Source organism: Alligator sinensis, unplaced genomic scaffold, assembly GCF_000455745.1.
Source record: "Alligator sinensis unplaced genomic scaffold, ASM45574v1 scaffold1233_1, whole genome shotgun sequence".
Taxonomy (NCBI): Eukaryota; Metazoa; Chordata; order Crocodylia; family Alligatoridae; genus Alligator; species Alligator sinensis.
This window is the reverse complement of record NW_005843458.1, coordinates 1-15,490: the sequence shown is the minus strand read 5'-3', so window position 1 is coordinate 15,490 and position 15,490 is coordinate 1. Positions and strand designations below refer to the sequence as shown.

Sequence of the window (15,490 nt, the reverse complement as noted above, 5' to 3'; positions counted from 1 at the left end):
CATTCCTGCATTGAACTAAGATGTACAACACGGCTAAGTTGGTGTGTCATCTCAACTCATGTAAATACTTAAGCTACACGTCAGACAGAATGAAAGAAATAATTACCCGGTTAGAAGGTGGACTGACTGAATCCACCAGAGTATTCTCAATGAATTACAGAAGATAGGATTATGTTTGATTTGAAAAATGAACTAATATGGCTCAGCAAATTTTGTATTTATCTGAATTCATTTAATATACACCTATCTGCTGCTCTTAAAACAAAGTACATTTATATTTACAATTGCACATAAGGAATAATGTCCTCCATCCCCTTACATTGAACTGACCTGGATAAGAGACATTACAGCTGTAAAGCCCAGAAAGTATTAGGCAGATAAGTCCTATTGCTTTCAAATAGGACTTAGACACCTAAATACATTTATGGATCAGGGATTAAATAACTAGTTGTCTGAGGTCAAGCAATGAACCAGGAATAGAATCTAGGAGGTTATTGCTTTTAGTTGCTTGCTTTAGTCACTGTACTGAACTGCTTTTTATACATTATGGGCTGTGTTTTTAAATGCTTCAATCTAGCCTTAAATTTTGCAGGTGTAGTTTTACCCCTGCGCTTAGCTGGAAGAGAAAAATCATAGGTTTTAGCAATTTAACTGTCTGCTTTCTTTAACAAATAGAGAAACTAATTGTTAAAATCTGTGTCCTCAAATGATTGTGCCCATGAATATAGCTTTCCATTAGAGTTAACATAATAGCTGATTCTAAGTAACAAAAATTCTGTAAAACTTCAAACAAGAAAGTGATTTAAAAGTCAAAAACATCATACCCATTGTGAATATGCTGCTTGTTTTTGTTGCATTTCTTTCACCAACTAGGGCTTTAACTCTTTTTAACAGCATCTGACTTAATTCCTGCAACTCAGGAGTTAGAAACTCAACCGTATGATCAGGGTTTCATCCCTCAACCCTTAGCTGTTTCTTTAGACAAAGGGAACACGTTATAGGGCAGCCCCAAAAACGGAGCAGAGCAGCTCACAGCATTACAACCATATCCTGGATTATTTGAAAATTAACAAAAAATGGTTAGAATATGATTGCTTCACATTATTTGAAAATTAACAAAAAATGGTTAGATTCTGATTGCTTCCCCTGCCAATCAGAACAAAACTATTTTCCTACTGGTCAAGTCCTAGGGAACTTTTAAAAAAAATCATTAAAAATATTAGTAGGCTTTCCTGTGGAAATGATAAGCACTATTTTCAGAGCTATACTCCCAGTCAAAAAAAATCACAATTTGTAGGTCTGTTCCTCTTTCCTCTGGATTTTTTTGCTACTCAGCTTTGGACAGAATGTGAAAATAATGCCTCTTGCTTTAACTTCTCCAAATAAATAATCACAGACAAGTTCCACCATTCTTATTAATCAAAACCTCTCACAGAAGCTGGTGGCTTTCCCTTGAGTAAGGGCCGAAAGATTTGGCTCAGTGGTTACTAACCGCATACATGTGCAAAGCAGAACATGTATTGCTCAAGAACAAAAACTGGGTTGTTCGAAAGAAAAGATAATAGGTTCAATTTCACATTAAACTTTTCTGGGTCTTGCAGCAATGTGAAATATAGAAAAGCATTTTTATTAATTAGTATAGAATATCCAACAGCTGCCAAAGCTTATGATTCTATCTGAGGAGATAGGATCTAATGAAGAAATCCTAAATATCCATAGGCCACATTTCTGTACTACAGAATAGCAAATAATGCTGAAGTCAAAGAAGGATTAAGTGGGATTTAAAGGATGCAGCAGCCATGTACACAGGAAAGGGGGTGGGGGCAGATTTCATTTAGCCATAATACATTATGGTGTAGCATGAAGGTTTTTATGGATACTCATTTGGTATTAACTGCCTCAGTCTGTCAGTCTCATTCTTTACAAGCAACATGGCCATTGCAACTTATATAATATCACATACATAAAATGCATGAATCTAATGCATATTAATATACAGCAGAACACCAAACAACCACATATTGTTTCTGCCATTCAGCTTCTTTCTTTTTCACTTCTATAAAAAGCTCTTACTCCTGTCATATTTTGGGAGGTTACCTGTCAACATGTTTTTCTAACCACACAGGAGTCAGTCCCAATGAGTGCTGTTGTTTGGCATTCTACTGTAACTTGGAAGGGGTGTGGGTATGGGTGTTTCCAACAATCCTGTAAGTAGTTTTCTTCTTTAATTTACATTATGTCATAGCAAATATGTACGTGCCAGCCTAATAAACTCCACAACATGTAGGAGTTGCAGTGAAAAGAATGACTGATACCACAGACACCACTCCTGGCTGCGAAGTTAGGCACGCAAACTAAGCCTAACTTCCTCATTAGCTTGAGTTATCCAAAACTTCACTTCATTTTCGCAGTTCCTTGGATTTTCTAATAAGCTCCATCACGTCAAAAAGACTCAGTTTGAACACTACAACCAGCATTAAAAAAGCTCTGTTCCTTTGAGAACTGCAACTTTATTCTGTTGACTAAGTTAACAATAAAATGGTAATTTAGAAAGCGTAAAACAAGTAATTTCATTTTTTTTTGTCTTACAAAATCTGGCTTGGTTATTTCATGTATGCTCACAATAAAACTTGTTTCTGTGCATTTACCAGCTGCTCTGTGTGTAATATCAGACCAATCCAGATGTTGGTACTGAACAAGAAGTTTGCCTCTAATGTTTCCAGGGTCTTCCAAGACCACCCTGACCCAAGGTAAAAATGTTCAGGTCTGCCCAAGTCATTTTCAAACATATTAGTTCCACCCAAAAGAAACTTAATCCATATTCTTTTTACATTAATCATCTAAACAGTCAGCACAGAGGGCTGCAACCTACAAGTTAGACTTATTTACAAAAGGCTGGACTGTGTTTCAGTCTATGCACCCACGCAAAACTATAAAACACCACAAATTATCTCTCTGTTTTCTTCAGAAAACTACCGGGATCTGGATGCATTATCGTAAGTGGGTGCTATGACCCTCAATAATCCTTCTGTCCCTTACCTATGGCAGGGAAATAAGGAGTAGGAGGTGGACTTGGCTCTGTATCCCCGTCTCTTCTTGCACAAATGGGATACAGAAAAGGACACCAATTTGCTACTGGCATGCAGCAAATACTTTTTCCCTAGAGAAGCAAAAAAAAAAAGGGGGAAGCAGGTTAAGAAACAGAACAACTGTTTCCCTAGCATTTTCTTTGGACAGTAATGGAACAAACCACTTCTGAAGTTTGTATTAAAAGGTCACCGTCCACAGTAAAAAGAAACAGCTATGAGATCAAGGAAATTGTTGCAAGATAACAAGATACAGACATAGACTAGTTTTCTTTGTTTGTACTCCACACTTGCCATGTTTTATTATGTTCTACTAAGACAGGTGGAGTAATCCTGCCTGACAGCCATCTGAAATGTCTCAGCCAGCATCAGTCTGCACAAGTTCTGTTTTCAAAAATTGCTCTCTAAATACACATTTGTAGATTCTTTCATGCTTGACTGAAGGGAAGTCATCTGTGCACTGTAATTGGTAAAATCATTGTCTTCTTTCTTGAATATCCTTCTCTAAGGAACAAATGCAGAGCACTATACTATTCAACTAGATAGCTACCAGCAGATCCAATCAGTTAAAAATAAAAGGAAAAATGTTGACTGAAACCACCTAGGTATAAGGACATGAAACAGGGCTAACGTACATACCCATTCTTTACATAATCCCAAAACAAATAAAGACTTACCTGATTCTCCTCATACTGATGTAAGCCACTATCAGACTGGAATAAGGTAATGTTTAAATGTAAGCACAGCTGGTACGCCATTGAGTATTTAGAGCAGAATACAGATGTTAGAAATATTTAAGCTTTCTTGTACATGCATTATAAATGGCTTCATGTACACCGAACCCAGATGGAAGGTTTTGTTTGGTTTTAAATTAAGTTTAGCTACTGCACTTAAGTAAATTATTTTTCAATCACACACACAAAGTCAACAAAGCCAGAGGATGTACCTTGCAGGAAAACAAATGTGTTAGCATGTGAACTCTGTGATTGAATTACTCTCAAAAGTCAGGGATGTTAACAGAAAACTACAGTATTGTATCAACGCACAAACACATTTGATGGTGGGGAAGAAAAATATAGCATGGTATTCATCCACTATCATCAGTTTAAATTATAGAACTAGTATCAAGGAAAATAATCTAGAAAACAATAAAACCATTAGCAATGAACAACATGGAGTGATACTGCTGCACAAACTCAATGCCCTCCTGCCCCCAAATTACAACATCAGTAGGCAAAGGGAAAGTAGTAAATGCAATATACTTGACTTTGGCATGGCACATGACACCATCTTAAAAAAAAACCTCTTACTCTAAATTTGACCCTGATAAGCTAGGTTTGAACAAAGTTCCATGCTTTGAAGATTGACTGAGGAAAAAAACAATATTGCACACATTAACAAATTATTATGATGCAAGAAAATGCACCAAAGTAATAAAAGACGTTTTGCAAAATACTTCAGGAACCTGTATTTTAAGGTCTGGGCTTATATTTATTGTTCCTTTAGGGCTAAATACAGAGGTTCAAAAAGCTCAAGGCAAAACCGATTCAATCTTTTCAGGTTTTTCTAAACTGCAGAGGTTGAACCAATAACAAATTGAACCAACATGCAGTGTTTGGGTGGTCAAGACATGAAGAAGCCTGCACTGACTGAGGCCAAGAGCCTGGGGGTCCTCATAAGGGTGCTGAACCCAGTTCAACCACAGCCCATGCCTAATGGTCTGCTGGCTCTACCCCTCCACCACCGATAAGAGGTGAAGATATGTGTCCAGCAGCTAATCTCTCCCCAGACCCTGCCTTTGTGGGGAGGGGGAGAATGCACCCCCAGGCTGGCACTGCTCCCCTCCACCTCCAGTCAAGGCCTGCACAGAGTGGGGAAAGCCTTGACTGGGGGACTTATTGCCCTGCCACAGCTGGAGGCAGGCTAGGATTGCCCCACCCTTGCCCCCTCCTCAGCCCCAGGCCTCTGGGGGCAGGGAGTAAGAACACAACCCCCGAGGCCTGGCACCAGACCCCCAACCAGGGTCTCCCCGGAACAGGAGGGGAAGCACCCATAGGGTAGGGTGATCACCCATTCCCAACTGGGCAGAAGAGTCCTGAAATGTAAACATCAAGTCCTGGTACCTGGCTCAATGACGCAGGGACAGCATTTGTCCTGGATTCTCCTCGACACAGTTCCCATGTGTCACGCCCCCCCCCCACCCCCCGAGCCCCTGGGGCTCTGTCCCCCTGACTGCACGTGTCGTTCAAAGACATCACAAGGTTCGCAGCCCCACCCCGCAGCACACTCCAGAAAGGTGAACCCACCCTTAAAACGTCCCAAGAGGAAGCACTCCCCCCCACCTCCAACCATGTGTGCATGCATGGAGCCGGGAGGCAGGGGGGTGGGAGGGTGACCAGCTTGCCTTGTCCCTTCCCCACTCCTCCAGCTGGCTCCCGATGGTACCCTATGACAACCCTCTGGCTCAATTCTTGTTGTAGAGCTCCTCCGGATGGTGCCAGTGGTACAATACCCCCTCCCCAATCTTCTTTAAATGGCATGTTGTCCCACTTCTGCATTTTGAAAAGGTGGTCACCCTGCCACCAGGGGACTTTTCACCCCATTGCACTGGGAGCCAGGCTGGGATCGCCCTAGCCCAGCCCCTTCCTCAGCTGGTCTCTGAGGAAGGAGTGGGGGGGTTGGGAACGCACCCCCCAAACAGCCTAGCACCAGACCCCGACCCGGCACAGAGGAAAGCCTCCACTGGGGCAGGGGTCACTCCCCTGCAGCTCAGAGCTGAAATTCCTGGCTGAAATGCTGTGCCCCAGCCCCCTGTTCCCACCTCAGAGGCCTCCAGCTGAGGAGGGGGTGGGGCTGGGGCAATCCCAGCGTGGCCCCAGTTGTGGTAGGCAAGCCCCCAGTGCTGGGCAGGCCTCAAGTGGGGATCTGGTGCCGAGCCAAGACGTGTGTTCCCACCCCCTGTCCAAGGCCTCTGGCCGAGGAGAGGGTGGAGCTGGGGCAATCCCAGCCCAACTCCAGCTGTGGTGGGGCAAACCACGCACCCAGTGGATACTTACTTACACCCAGGCTAGCCAGACCCTGGTTGGGGGGCCAGGGGATAGGGGAGGGGTGTTCCCCCAGACAGCTAGGGAAGCAGTGGGCCTGAGTATCCCAGCCTGGCTCGCTGAGTTGTGCGGGGGGGCACCATGGCTTTTTCTCCCCTTGCCTTACTAACGGGGCTAGGGGGCCCTGAGGCAGTCTGTTCCTCTGCCCAGCCCTGGTCCTGCTAGGCTGGCAGGCAGGAAGCAGGCTGGGGAGCAGAGGCTGAACAACCCAGAGCTGCAAAGCATCCTGGGATTCTGGGGGACTGTAAGTTAACTTGAAATCAGGAGGGGATCTGGGATAGAAGTTTAATAAGCCAATTTGACCTAAATCCATTCAGTCTAATACTACTTCCATCCAGGCTTATCTTCAGCCATTTTGAAAGCAGTTTATGTACACTGAACTTCTGTTCTGTTACAGGTTCTGATCACTTAAACCAGTTTGCGTGTAACTTCTGTCCCTAGTCTTGAGGAGCATGTTACTTTATGTTAATAGTGTGGAAGAGGGTAAAGAGTGATATGGGATGAAATTCACTGATGGTGCTAATTTGGGAAGAGCTGCCAATGTAGGAATAATGTTACAAAATGATAGCTAACTTTCAGGTATATACACTAATATATCTGAAGAAAAATTCAACCAAACAAGTATTCACTGAGGTGGTGAGTGGCGAAGTTTAAACGAATCATTGGTGATAACAGAGGATAAATTGAAATGTTTACCTTTATCAAGTTAGCATTTGTCCAACATTACAACAATACAGTACAGTACAGCCATTCAATAGTTAGGGAAAAGTTATGGTCTTGAAAAACCAAGTCTCGGCTTACTTTGAGTTAACAAAAGTTTGAACTGAGTTGTTAGAACAAAAAGAATGAATGAAACGGAACTCCATATAAAGAAGTATCAAATTAATAACACAGGAAAGTAGCAGGCCTCTGTGAGACTGTAATGCCATAAAACCTAGAATACTGTGCTGATTTCTTGGCATCTCATTAGCAGAAATATAAATAGATTTATGTACTGAGACTTATTCTGAGGTGACAATGGAGCGGAGGGCACATGATCAAAATCTACAGTTCTCTAAAAGCTGTGATGTCCAAGAAGGGGGAGGAATTGTTTAGCATTAGAAAAACTGTTTAACTAGGAGCAACATGGGGAAAACTGACAAACTGAAAGTTAACGATGAACTAGAGTCAGGAGAGATTCCTGAAACACAGAGGTACTAGTTTGCAGAATAATCTTCAAAAGACTGCTTTCTAGATTTAAAGCCTGACTGCAGAAGCTATCAGTTTATAAACCACCCTTAGATCATAAAGCACTTGGGGAAGCTGCTTGCATATAAACAACACATACAAGCCAGCAATGTAGCACACCTGCAAGTCTTTTGTACTACCTTCTTATACTCCAGAGTCTAAGCGTTCATTTGAAGAGAGAAAGGCAAGTCTTTACCTGAGATAGACTCAAACATGAGGTGAGCTAAATGATGCAGTTAAGGGTGCCTGCATTTGTGAAACCTGGAACAATAGTTCTGAGAGGTGAGACAACTTATTTCAGTTTCCCAGTAGAAAGGAGAGAAAGGATCAAGTGGGGGGAGGGGGGGTGATGCACAAGCCAGTGAGTGCAGTTCATTTTGTTGTCAGGAATCAGAGGCCTGCCACTCCCTTGCCATCAGTCAAAAAAGACCCAGGATCAGAGCGCCAAACAGAAGGAAAACAGCATCCAAAGAATGCAGCAAGGTCCCCACTATATTCCAAACCACAGGGAAGTCCAGGAATCTAGAGTTTGTGCAAACTCCTCAGTGACCTACTGGGAGGAGATTAGCCAGCCTCCATACCTGACCCCATCCCACCCCACCCCTGGATACAAACATTCACAGAAACCAGATTTTTTGGGAACAATTCATTAGCCAAAGAACAAGTCTTATTCACAGCAATTACTATTGGAACTGAAGGTTCTACTTGCTTTACAAATAAATGGCCAATAAGGAAAAAATTCACACTAAGAAGATTAGTTAAAGGACCTACAGGTTATTTCCATCTCAGTATTCTACAAGATATCAATATTTTTCTGAGTTTATCAGGGTTCCTTAAGTTCATTTTTATTTTTATAGCTTGCCAAAAGGAAGTAGTCAGATTGTCATGCATGAACCTGTAATTGCTGTGACACGATTAAGCCAAACTAAACTGGATTGGCATGTATTCCAGTGTACTATACACAAAATAAAACACATAAAGCTAAATTTCATTTTTATAGCATGCTAAAAGATTGGCTTTCAGAAATTACTTGCATCTTTCTGAAGACTTTTTATGGGAGCAGCTTTTATCAGTTACAATGCACAATTTCATAAACAACAGAATATAGACAGACATTCCAGAAAATTACTTCAATATTTCAAAAGGCATATTAGCAATTCAAATTTTAAAAAATGGATCAGCTTGCTCCCCAAGGAATCGGAAATAAACAGATGTAAAACAAACAAACAAACACAACAAATTCACAATCACAATTTTGTCTCAATGCGTTAAAGACATGATCAACAAATCAACATACAGCACATACATACATAAACACACACACACACACACACACACACACACACTAACTTCATATTCATGATCTCTGTACTAAAATGAAAAAAAGTACTACTCTCCATTTAGACTACTGGAGCACTTAGCAGACCCTACAAACTGAAAATAAAATACAAAGAACAGAGTTAGACCTTTCTGAGACTTACCAAGAAGGGCATGGCTAAGCCCTGCATGCAGTAGGGGTATTATAACCCTGATGGAACAGGAAGCATGCTAGAAGCAAAGAGGTTTTGGTGATCTTAATGAACTAACTGTATAGTCTATATCAGTCTATGTCCCCATGAATTAAATGGATACCAGGGTGGTGTGTAGGCACTAGATACACCATTTGCAATTTGGAGAGAGTCAGTACACATTGCATGCCTTCTTTTTCTTAACAAAAAGCACCTGCTGTGTGTTTCTAAACACTTAGGCTAGGGATAGACATTACAAATAAACTGGTTTAACTGATCAGAAACTGGTTTAAACCTGTAACAGAACAGACATTCAGTGCACAGATACCAGTTTGAAAACGGCTGAAACCGGTTTGAGTTGGTTGAACATAGTATGTTCTGTCAGACTTAACTGATTTGGCTCAAACCGGTTTATGCAATGTCTGTCCCAGACCCCTTGCTGGTTTAAGTTAAACTAGAGACCCCCAGCATCCCGGCATGCTCTCTGGGCTGGGCAATCTGCTCCAGCCCAGCCAGGCTGGCCCCATGCCTCTGCTCCCCAGCCGAAACAGGGACAGGCAGGGGTGGGGGTCTGGCCAGGGAGGGGTTTAATTCCCCCCCTCTCTGTCCCACTGGCAGGGACCAGAGCTGGGTCTGCCGGGCACCCCAGCCCCTGAGGCAGAGTGGGGCAGGGAGGAGAGTTAGCCTTCCATCTACCCCACACTGGCAGCCTGGTCTGCTCACCATCACCACCATGCTCCCTGCCCCACCCCAGGGGCCCTGCCTGGCTGTGTCCCTGTCCCACCACTGTAGCAGGAGTGGGCAGGGCCCTTGTTGGGGGCAGCAGCCCTTGTCATAACTTGGGGGAGCCCGAGCACCTGGCACACCCAGCTTGGGTCCCTGTGGGTGGGACAGAGAGAGAGGAATTAAACCCCTCCCTGGCCAGTTCAGCCCAGACTGACCACACCCCCCAGCACGGCTTCCCGGCAGCTGAGGGCACGCTCTAGCGACCCCCAGCTCCTGGCCTGAGCAACTGCAGACATTGCCTGCACTGCCTCAGTCCAGAGAGAACGTTTGTCCTGTTACAAACCGGTTTAGCATAGGCAGGGTGAACTAACCTGCAAAGGTTGAATCAATTCAGGCTCTGGCTTTTTGCCTGTCTGCCCCTAGCCTTTCAGGGAAACAATTCTGCTGGCCAGAAAAAGCCTCTTACTATAGTGATTACTTTATTGCCATTTATATCATCATTTGAAGTTTCTCTATCTGGTCATTAGACCAGAATATAAATAAATCTTTTTTTAATTCACAGTAAAAGTGAAACAGAGACTTTTTACTGATTTCTCAGAACTGCTCTTTACATTAAGAAACTGCATGTTAGTTTAACTAAACAACAGCTTGGGTCTTCCACCAAACTTACTGTCAGAGATTAATATTAATTAATGGTATTGCATTATATTAAAAAAGCAGAACAAGAGTTTTATTATTTATTCACTTTTCATTTATTTAATCACTAAAAAAATTACTTTAGCCCCCGAAATTTAATTTGGTCAAGGATTAGCATATAATATGACTGGGGCACTTCTGCACAGTGCTCTTCCTCCATAAGCTATCATTCAAGGTAGGGAATCATTTAAGTATTATCATGGGAGTACCTCTTAATCTTCAGATGCATCTAAATTTCACTACATCCCTACAAGGTAAAAAAAGTACTTTTACCTCATCTATTAAATGGGATAAAGCCCAAAATACAGAGACAACATGTAACTTGCTGAAGGTCACACTAACAATAGAGAACACAAAACCACACCGGACCCAAATTAGGAGCCCGCAGTTAGCTTCTAAACCACTGACTTAAACTCTCCCCAAACTTAAACTTTTTTCATGCCACATGTCTAAGAAATGTGTAAGTCACAAGTATCTACTATATATGTGCTAATGAAATTGCTGAAAAACAAAACAAAACAAACAAAAGGATAACAACTGCTACAATCTATTGGACCAAAGAGCTGGACCAGGACAGATGTGAACAGTACCCCTATAATTGTCTGGAAAATGTCCCTTTTAGAAAAGGGATCCATTAGATGAACCAAATATATTTTCACACTTCACATGAGCACCAAGGACCCATTCTCTCTCTCTCTCCAAGAATCTTACAGGTGCTGTCCTCAAAACCATGACACTTTCCTGCTCTCAACTTTCATAATTCTACTTACATACTATTAACTTGTTGGTTCTCCATGATGTGCTGCAGACTCAGGAGCAGCACACTACTACAGGCAAAGCACACAACTACAACCATCTTTAGGAGCTGTTTCACCGATAACAACACCACACAACATATACCCTTCAAGTACTTTGCAGTGTGCAGAACACACCTCCAGGACACATAAATATTTGCTGTTATTTTAATGAGAAAGAAACCAAGAGAAACTATTTACACTAAACACAGCCCATGCCCTTTCACCCTTCTCAGCTGTTGTCTGAAGCAGATTCAGCTCTCCCACATCAGCCCAGCTCACCGACATCAGCCTCCACTGGTTAACCTGAGGCAGACTTGGGATACATCTTAACCTGACTGGGTGCAGGCACGGGGGCTGCGGAGGAAGAACCTGCATGCTTTACAGGCACAGAATTAATTTCACCCAAGTGACATTTAGCCCACAGAGCAATCCTAGCAGAGGGCAAGGCATTTGCAGCTGTGAAGGAAAGAGCCTCAGCACAGAGCTGGTTTGAAGCAGGAGGGAGCAGCACTCCTTTTCATCCTGTGCCCCTTCAATAACTCCTCCAGAAGTTCCTGGCAAGGTTCTGGTTGCACAACTCCCTGCACCTTTTGGTTTTTGCACCCCTGATCCGCCAAGTCCCAAGGCTCTAGCCAAGTTTACAGTCTATCTGAGGCTCCAGCCAGGCGGACCCCTGGGCACTACAAGTCTTTTCTCCTGTCCTGATCTACTCACATCTCCAGGCAGTTTCACCAGACAGCGTCCACTACCTCTTTGGCCTCACTTGAGGGCCAGTGGGCATTGCCCAGTGCATTCTGCTCAGCATCCCCACTTGCTGCACTTGTTCTGAACCCCTTCCCATCACTCCCTGTCCCATGCCTTCCCTAGTGTGCCCTTGCTGACCCTCCTATATTAAGGGAAGGGGCTATTAGCTTGGCATGGTGGGCACTGGCCCATGTTGCCTCCAAGACTTCTAGGATTAGGTGGAAACATCTCAGGAACATTGAGTCATAGGGAAGCAAGGCTGGACGGACCCTCCAGAGGTCATATAGCCCAGTGGTTCTCATCCTTTTTTGTACCAGGACCCGTTTGTTAAACATCGATGGCCAGTCCCGACCCAGTGACCCTCACTCCTGACCTGCTGCCCCCAGGTCCCAACTCCCCCAGGGTGTGGGGCAAGGGGTGGGTGTGTGGGGGAGGCAGGGACCCCAAGCAGCCCCTCACAGACTGGACCTCTGCCAGCCTGCAAGGGAAAAGCCCCGGTTTCCCACAGCTTTCCCCTTTAAAGGGGAATCCATTTTTAGAGTGGATCCATTGTTTAAGTTTGTCCGCGACCCTTTCATACATCCTCGCGCCCCACGGGTTAAGAAACACTGATCTAGTCCAATGCCCCCGCCCTGCCTGAGGCAGGGTCAGTCCTCATCAAACCCTCACACACCGCCCATTAGCTCATTCTAAAACTAGGATGCAACACAAGAGCTAAGCCTGAACCCACCCCAGGTAAAGCAGGGCAGCCCATAACACAGGGAAGCAGGGCTGGGAGCAAAGGCCAGCTAAGCCAGCCTCCTGCCCAAACCATCCCCTACAAACATAACCCCATACAACCACTGAGAAGAAAACCTGCTCCCGCCAGGAGATGCCAAATCACCCAGACCAGCAGCCCGCACACTGGCTGCCCAAAGGGGCAAAGCCCACAGCCCCTCTCTCCCTGCAGGAAGCCCCTGCCCAGGCTGCTCCCGCGCTGGGGTTCCCTCGGCTGCCCGGGCACAGCCTGCCCCGAGGGCTCGGGCAGAGGGGGCGGCTCGCAGCCCCGAAAACTTCGCCTCGCACTCACCGTGCACGGACGGGCGCTGACGCGGGCTCCCGCCGGCTGCACCGAGCGGAGCGGACCCGGGCGGCGAGGAGGAGGAGGAGGAGGAGCGCGGACGGCGACAGGGACCGCCTCACCCGCCCATCCCATCCCGCCCCGCGCCGGGCTGCTGCTGGCAGGGCGAGGCCCGGGCACGGGGCACTGCCCGGAGCCGCTGGGTCTGCTTCAGTGCTGGCGACAGACCGTCTAATCCCTCCGGCTCTGAACCCCCCCAGCTGCCAGGGCAGGGGATAAGGGATCCGCCTCTAGGGGCCAGGCCGAGCTCTGAGGCAAAGGCAGAGTGTTTTGGCTCCGAGATTTCAGGGATGTCTGGCGACGCGTAGGGGCACCCCCTGACATTGGCAGCGCACGCCCTGCCAACACTGCTAGTGGCGCCTGCGGGCAACTGGTGCCACCTTAGTTGGGGGGCATGTGCCCCCCCCAGCAACCAGTCAGCAAGTGGGGGGAGGGGGTGCGTCCCCCCGCGGCCAATCTCACCGTGGGGAGATGACTTTTTAAACATGGTGATGAGCTCCCGGCACTTCATCTAGCGCTCCCACTCCCCGGCCGGCACTCGCAGGGGGGGCACCATTGCTGCTGTCTGCCGCCCCCGCCCGTCGGGCCTGTCAGGGAGTGCACCAGCACCGCCAATTTCAGGGGGTGCACATGCACCTGGGTGCACCCCGTAAGCATCGCCAGTAGTCAGATAAAAGGTATCATCTCAGAACCAAGAGCTCTAGAGTTTTGCCTTTCTTTTGCCCCCAAAATGGTCTGTGAGGAGAGGCTGAGGGAACTAGGCTGTTTTAGTCTAGAGCAGGGGTTCCCAAACTCTGACATTGCGCACCACCAATTTAGGATGATACAACCTTAAGTACCACCAGAAATGTTGACAGTTCAACCTTAAGTACCACCAGCAAATTTTTGTCATATAAAGTAGTTATAATAAATCTGTTAACACATACGACAGGTTGTCTGTGTAACACTGGTGGTACGCTTACCACAGTTTGGGAACCGCTGGTCTAGAGAAAGAGAAGCCTGAGTGGGGATTAGATAACAGCCTTCAGCTACCTGAAGCGGGGCTGCAAAGGGGATGGGCAGGGTTGGAATTACACTTTGATTCTTGTGGGGGAGAGGTCTGCAAAAAAAATAATAAACCTGTTCACTGATTAAGTCCACCTAAGTGAAGGAGCAATCCAGTCAGAGACTCTCCCACCACCCCAGGTTACAGGGTGCTTTCAACTCTTATAGGGGAGCTCAGCCCCCACTAGCTCCCCCTTAATTTCCCCCTGGGGATGGAGCTAGAGCTAGACTGTCCTCAGTGCTGGCAGGTGACAGAAAGAGGAGTAAAGGTCTCAAGTTGCAGCAAGGGAAGTTTGGGTTAAATACTAGGAAAAATTTCCTCATGAGGAGGGTAGTAAGGCTACCCAGAGAGTAAACACCTTGGAGGTTTTTAAGACCCCATTGACAAAGCCCTGTCTGGGTTGTTTTAGTTGGGTCTGGTCCTACTTTGAGCAGGGGCTTGGACTAGAGCAGTGGTTCTCAAACTTCTTTGTACCAGGACCCATTTGTAAACATCTGTGGCCAGTCCCAACCCAGTGCCCCTCACTCCTGACCCAGTGGCCCCCCACCCCCAGCCCCCACATTGTGTGAGTCAGGGAGTGAGTGGCGGGGGGGTGCTGGGGCATGGGAGGCGCCAAGCAGCCCCTCGCAGGCAGGAACTCTGGCAGCCTGCAAGGGAAAAGACATGGTTTCCCACTTTTTCTCCTTTAAAAAAGAACCTATTTTTAGTTTGTTCATGACCCTTTCATATATTCTTGTGACCCACTTTTGGGTTGCTGTCATAACCAAATGAGTTGAGTGCCCCTGTCACAATAGAACTGCTGAATAGCCACAGATACCTTCAAATTTGGTACGTTCTGCCTCATTAGCTATTCCTACCTGGCAGTCCGGAGGCAGCCCAAGGTGCTAATGCCGCGACAGGTATCAGCAATGGCTGGCTCGCAGACCTATTTTCAAGTTTCGGTTGGAACCTTTCATCATTAGCCATGCGCATAATCGCTCCACTTTTAACGTTATTAATACCCTTAGTTGGTATTTTACTTTGTGTTTGTGTTGGATGTTGTCTAATCTGGCATTTGGTCAAGGGGGCACGTCTAAATGGAGAATGACCAAACGCCAGTCAAATGTAAAACACGAGAGTGAACTATGCTCGGAGTGTGAGGGAGTCATGATGAACGCGCGATCAAATAGCCTCAGCAAATCAGGGGCTACACGAGGGGCGTGACCGCATGGCCAGCAGTCACAGCCTCCTGAAAGTCAGCAGATACACAGGACACATTCTGATTGGCTCTGTTGCTTAGAAAAAGGGGCAGAACACAAGCACAAGTGGGGGGGATCCCATTTTGCAGAGCCCTGATCACCCTTTCCAGGATCCTGCGTCCTCGATATCCTTCCCCTTGGACGCCCCCACTCGAATGTATCACTCGACTGTACCACTCGAACGTATTGAGCTCTCGTG

At 45.8% G+C, this 15,490-nt stretch overlaps 1 protein-coding gene across 4 annotated transcripts in view; it reads right to left on the bottom strand.

Annotated features, from left to right (window-relative positions):
• LOC102368671 (cAMP-dependent protein kinase inhibitor beta-like) overlaps nucleotides 1–13,195 on the bottom strand; it is a 102,829-nt gene extending 89,634 nt beyond the window's left edge. For 2 of the 4 annotated variants that reach the window (XM_025195297.1, XM_025195300.1), the window contains exon 1: nucleotides 12,958–13,194. The gene's annotated coding sequence lies outside the window, so the exon portion shown is untranslated. Of the gene's footprint in view, nucleotides 1–8,898; nucleotides 8,924–12,957 lie in introns of those variants that run through there. The other 2 variants (XM_025195301.1, XM_025195299.1) reach the window with 2 other exon arrangements.
• Between the last annotated feature and the right edge of the window lie 2,295 nt (nucleotides 13,196–15,490).